The sequence below is a fragment of the Parasteatoda tepidariorum genome, chromosome 7 (genome assembly GCF_043381705.1).
Source record: "Parasteatoda tepidariorum isolate YZ-2023 chromosome 7, CAS_Ptep_4.0, whole genome shotgun sequence".
Lineage (NCBI taxonomy): Eukaryota > Metazoa > Arthropoda > Arachnida > Araneae > Theridiidae > Parasteatoda > Parasteatoda tepidariorum.
In genome coordinates this window covers 30,986,274-30,993,100 of record NC_092210.1, presented here as the reverse complement: position 1 = coordinate 30,993,100, position 6,827 = coordinate 30,986,274, and positions in this window count along the sequence as shown.

The following is a 6,827-nucleotide window of genomic DNA, read 5'->3' as shown; positions in this document are numbered from 1 at the left end:
GATAAACAATTTGCTAGATTTGAAAGATAATAATCCGTTTTTGAAATTAAAATAACCTAAGAAATATATACTGTGAGACTCAATAAGAAGAAAAAAATTAGAAGTAATTTTACTTGACGAGACTAACAAATATTTAAATATGGAACTATTTTGCTATCGCTTTTGCATTAAAATATATTTCATTTCAAAAAATTTCAATATGAATTTTAAGATTTTTATCTGACAACTAATAATATATCTCTTTCTTTCTCTCTTTCTCTGTCCATTTCTGCTACTTTTGACATTAACTCAAGAGTGATCTTATAAAATAAAAATCTCGAAGGAAGAAAACAAAATTTAAAATATTGAATAAATAATTGATATTTAAAGAAAAAAAGACTAAGAAAAATTCATTAAAAAAGTATTTAAAATTTCAATAACCTTCAAACAAAACAGAATTTTGAAAAAAAGGAAAAGAAAAAGAGAAAGAGGAACAGCTCTATTAGCAAGACAAATTTCAACTCCGTAGTTGCATTTTCAGAGCGCAGCAGATCAGCTCGTTTTGCAATTCTTTTCTACAAGCTTGTTTAACAGTTAATAAGTCTCGAACAAGTAATCAAGTTTTAAATGTTCACATTCCGCTTTACACCCTATGCTTCTTTCTAGGCTCCATCGTTATGTGAAGTTTTAAAGTCTTATAGTTTCTGCACGCTGAACAAAATGAAACGTGAAGAAATAACTAAGTGGAAAAAAAAACTCCTAAAAAATTACTTAAAATTGTAATAAATTTCGTTCAAAATGAAATTTAAAAAAGAAAACTCAAGTTTAGTTCATGGAAAGATATGTCCTTTTTAGCAAGTCAAATTTAAATTATGCAGTTGCATTTCTGCGACATTGTGGCTCGCATGTTATGTTTAATGAAAAGTTTAACAATTAATAATTTCCGAACCACGAATCGAATATTAAATTTGTCTATTTCATCATACATTTTTAATCAATCCTTTATTGTTATAACTTTCTAAATTCAACAGTTTTTGTGCCGTAAAACAAAATGCTCAACAAAAGATTAAAATCAAAAACAGTGACAGCAGCGCATTTACGATTTTTTAACATAGATAGATAATATAGATAAATAATTACTCTGAAGCAAACAGTAAAAAGTCATTGCTATTTCTTTATTTGTTAAGATTTGAATATGTATTATTCCTTAAATTGTGCTACTATAAAAATACAAGTGCATTTTCATTGACCCTCATAAGGTATTATCATGTAGTTTTATCATATTTTTAAATATGGCACAAAAGCCATTTATTCGGTAAAAGTTACCTTTTAATTTGGTATTTTTCATTAAATGTGAGGTAATATATTTTATTTTTACCAGAAATGTCACAACTCTACCATACGGAACTAATGTTTATTATTATGTATTACTTTCTGTATTGTTTATTAAACATATCGCAATCAGAACTCCGGAATTTAAAGTAAACCATTATTATATGAAGGAAAAAATTACTGAATAAACGCTTTGAATACTGTATATTTTGGTTTCATTGATCATAATTAATTTTTTACTATAAAAATTATTACTATACAGCATATATGGCAACGTTACTTTTAAAAAGTAACGAGTAAAAGTACAAGTATTTTTAAAGAAAGTAACGAGTAAAAAGTAAAAAGTTCTTATTTTAAAAAATAACGAGTAAAAAGTACAAGTAAAAGTACAAGTACTAAACAAAAAAAGTAACGATTTAAAAGTACATTTGTACTTTTAAATCGTTACTTACATTTGTACTTTTAAATTGTTGTACTTTTGAAAGTACATTGAATAATATTCTTATGTTCTTTAATGTTTTTGCAAAACTGCTGTTATTTATTTAATTATTTTTAATTTTGAAAGTCATGAACATTAATTTCTTTTTAAATTCGGAAGAATATTATAATATAATTTCATAATATAATCGTATAATATAATTTTAAAATCAAGTATAATTTTAATATCAAACTTTTTATGGATTTGCACGAAAAAGAAATTTTATCTATAGATTTTAAGTTTTAGTTTATTGTTTTTATTTATTTAAATTACCATTGATTTAAAATTGTTTTACTCTATAGAAACGCGTTTTAAAAGCACAAACATAAGCAAAGCAAACACGGGGTTTCAGATAGCTTTGTGATCTTTGAGCTAGTAAAAAATAATTGAATGTGCGGTATAAGTTGAAACAGAACAGTCTACAGTTTTATTTGTAACAATGGCTAATGCTGAAGTCCTGCGAGAAAATCATCTTCCGAACATTTCTGCCTAACGAAATAATTAAAATTTCTAAACGAATTTTAGTATTAGCGGCTAAATTAATACCTTCGAGTTTTCAACAGTTAAAATAGTAATTATAATAGTTTTCAATAGCACAAATAGTTCTGAAGTTCTTAGAGATTTTACTGGGTGCTGTTTGACAAGGTCAGGTATAAACATAATTTTAGTAAAAAATGTACTAGGTAAAAATGTATTTATTAGTGAAATTGAAAAACGTAATAACAAAATCCAACATTTTTTATTTGAAATGTATTAAATAAATGCATAAAATTTGAAAATGAATGAAAATAACTTTCTAATTAATATTTTTATTCATTTTGCAAAATAATTGCATTTTGAAAGTGTCTGAGTCTGCTGCGAGAATTTTTTAGAACGTGCTTAGCCACGCTGAATAAACGCTCCACGGGAGCACTAGAAGGTACTGCAGTATTTTATTTCACATATAATTTTTTTACGATTGGATATCGGTTCAAAATTGACATGCTTTTCGTTTCGATATTTGAGCTCATGTATGCCATAAATTCTTCTGTCGCTAGTGATTGGCATGATGTTTTCAGCTTTAGAAAATTTAAAATCCCTGTTGTTTTTCTTTCTGTTACGTTATTATTTATAGCAGGGTGTTCAGCTTGGACAATTCTTTCCAATTTTTTTGTAGCCTCTTCCCTAGCTTTTTCTTCTAACCAATTAAATTTGATGCAAGGTACCAGACCTGCAGCAAACAATAAATCGTCCTGCGATTTCACATCACGAAACCTTTCGCAGTTCAAAAGAGCCGTCTTTTCCCTTTCAGGGAATGACAATTTTAAAAGATCAAGGTATTTAAACACGAAGTTAACTGTGAATGCATATAAATTGCACAATAATTTTATAAATTAAAAAAACCTAAGCATTTTTTTAAATTTAATTACTATTTTTTTTTTGAAAGCTTACCGAGTTTTAGAAAAAAGTAGCGATTTCATTCGACATTTCCGTTACAAATACTTGTACTTTTTCCCTAAAAAAGCAACGAAAGTACAAGTAAAAGTACTAAATTTAAAAAGTAACGAAGTACAAGTAAAAGTACGTACTTTTTACTTGTACCGGCGGTACAAGTAACGAAAGTAAAAGTACTGCCATATATGCTATACAGTACGGTTATTTTACCAACTTTTTTTCTAATTGTACGCTTCATACTATTATAATTAAGATATTGATTAAAAAAGCTGAAACATGAGGCTAAAAGAATTTTTTCCGAGTTGAACCGTAATACTGGTACCTCAGAACAACAATAAGGTTAAATTGAACCATGCATTCGTCCTAACTGAAAGCAATATCAGGCAATATCATTATCAGCAATATCATTAAGATATCATTAAGAAGCAATATCATTAAGAAGTACGGTAACAAAGTTCCACTTAGCGACTTCACGGTTCAGCAGATTCCAAAATTTCAATAAAAATTTTGAATAAATTATTCGAATGTCTGTAAAAAATGTAATTAAAAAATATAAATTAATTATATTGAAGTTGAATAGAAGTTCAGTTATACAGATTGCATACACACATGTATATATATATATATATTCACATTCCGCTTTACACCCNCCCAATAGTTATTAAAAACGAAGTAGTTATGACTTCAAGGAATTATTTTAGATATATATATAAAAATATAATGCTTACGATTTTAAAGTAAATAATTGATGTTTTAAAACTATTTTTCACAAAACAGTTTTTCTCTATTTTTTGCCCTAATCATTAACGATTTAAAAATGTCGTTTCAAATTCTAGTCTTGTCTACCGTAAGATAACTTTGCCCTTTCTTAAAATCATTTTTGCGATTATTTTCAACATTTAATATTACTTTTCAGATATTATTTTATAATGTTATAATGCTTAGATATTTTATAAATAAAATTGAGATTCAATTTAATTGTCAAATTGATACTTTACTTGGCTATTATCTGTCTTTAAATATAATTTTTCAATAAGTTAAATCGACTGACGTTTTTGTGAGGATGTGCTAATATAGTTTTAAATTTTTCCTTACTTAAATATGATTATAATAAGTATTAATTTTAAGGTAGAGACACTTTAAGAGCACTTTCTTTAAGATAAAGACACTTTTCTTTGTTACCAAACACTATAGAGTTGCCGTGGCACAGGAATAAGAGCGTTCTTCTTCAATGATGTCACCCGGGTTCGAATCCCGGCGTTGACTGGTCACACAAATTCTGCTATCGGTTAATACCGACCGCCATGCTGACATAGTTATTCTATAGTTTCTTTTTTTGTTAAAACAGCTGTACACATTTGCCTTAAAAACAGGCATTCGTTCTTAAATAACGTTACTTTTCAGTGAATAAGCAGTTTTACACTGGCATAACAGCTGACAATTTTTTTCAGTAAATTTAACAGATTTTTCTGCAGTTTATTGTTAATTTACAAATAACTTCTTTAAAAAGTCAATATATGAATGCGGAAAAAATTACAGAGGATTTTGCTTTGTTTATATTGTTATTTGTTGATTATTTTCGTCTCATTAAATAAATATCTATCAGCATTAGTAAATAAAAAATAGCTTCTGATATTGCATTGTATTGATAATTATTGTATTGTGTTGAAGTTTATTTTTAATTATTAATTTATTTCAAGTTCATAACTTTATGCATACTAAACATTTAAAAAAATATTTTTCGCTTCAAACTTTCTCAAATAAATAAGAGTTGAAAATCGGGCCTTTTGCAAAGTTACGTTTAAGAAGTGCAGTGTGTGAAAAAGGTGACAACTTGAATAACTTCTGATTTAATGATTGCATTTTTACGTACTAAGTATTAATCTTTAAGGTTTAAACAGGTGACCTTAAATATGCTAATTGATATTTTAAATTGTGAACTATATGCCATATTTCAAATTATGAACTCAGAGACAATGACGCATTATCTTATAATAAACATGTGTTTTTCTCCACAAAATCCAATTTTTGAATTTCAAAATATGGGAGCGGGAGTCGTTATCTGAGAAATATACGCCTCTACAGTCTGGTCAGAAAAACATTCGAAAAATTGTAACCCTTATCGCGCCTTATCTCGAGAACTTTTTAGGGGAATCAGAAATTTTTGGGCACATTTATAAAATTCGTGTATTCAGCGATATTTAAAAGTTTTTAATCCCAACACTAAATTCTTAATCCAGCAATGGTGATCGTATATTCTCTCTATGCAGCAAGAAAAAGGGAACACTGTTTTTTCTATTTTATCTCTAGCATTAGTAATGTCTTTTATTTTGTGTGTGATTAATATTTAAAACAGCAATATGTACCTCACTATTATCTTTAATTAATTCGAGATATAAAAAGATGTTTCTTAAGTCCTGTTTCTTCTCTCCATAAAACTGATAACAAGGAAATTTATTTTATTTATCTCTTTTTCTACCTTGTCACAGAAAAACAGTGCAGCAAAATTTTCAGTAAAGCTGAACTAAATAAAATTGACTTTTTTGCTGACCATCTGATTTGATTGAAACCTGAATTTTCTTTTTCTTCTTTTGCCTGTTTCTTCTAATTCCATCCTTCGATCAACTCCTCTTTATTAAGAAACTATTTTAAGCCTTCTTCAAAGCTTAACTGTAGGTTTTCAGAATTCACAAAGTAATATATATTTAGCTTTAACTTGGATTAGGTTTAAGCAGATATATTCGTTTGAAGCTTTCTTCTGAAGGATAGCACGAAATTTAAAATTACATTTGGCATCTTTATTGTAAGGTAATTGAATTATTGTAAGGCACTTTGAATTATATGGACTCTATGTATGGACAGCCACAGATAGTACAGGTCATCCGAAGCAATAGATTAAGATGACTTGGCCGTATCTAAAGAGCGCCAGAAAACAATGCAGTACGAATCGCCACCTTTTCGAATCCTTCGGGATATCGGGCCAGAGGAAGACCTCTAACTAGATGGCTGGATGACACTACTAAAGATCTCAAAGTAATAAAGATAAACAACTGGAAAAAAGTCGCTATGGATATGAGGTGTTGGAGGCTACGCGTGGTTGAGGCAGCCAAGGCCTGTAAGGGACTGTCGTGCTGAAGAAGAAGATTGTAAGGTAATGAAAAAATGTCCCCAATAGTTATTAAAAACGAAGTAGTTATGACTTCAAGGAATTATTTTAGATTCGAATTTTCTGATAATTGCTGCTGACCAAATTTAAATTACTGATAATAGATAGTTCTATTGAATTCAAGATATTTTTATCCCTAAATTGAAAATGCTAAGTATCTGCTACTTTGTTGTTAGGATTATAGTAGTTCTTATAAAAATACAGATAACCTCTAACTATCAGCTGGATACCATCTTCTAAAGATATTCATAGAACATCAGCTTTACGAAATTGCAATAAACAAATAAATAGATTAAAAAAATAAGCACTTTAGTTAAATTATAAGATCTATAATTACATGATTTTTTTTAATGTACCCAAAATTGATTTGTGGCTATCAATGTTCTGTTCAAAATCATAGCCTTGTAATTTTGAACCCAACCCAGATAACAAGGAAAC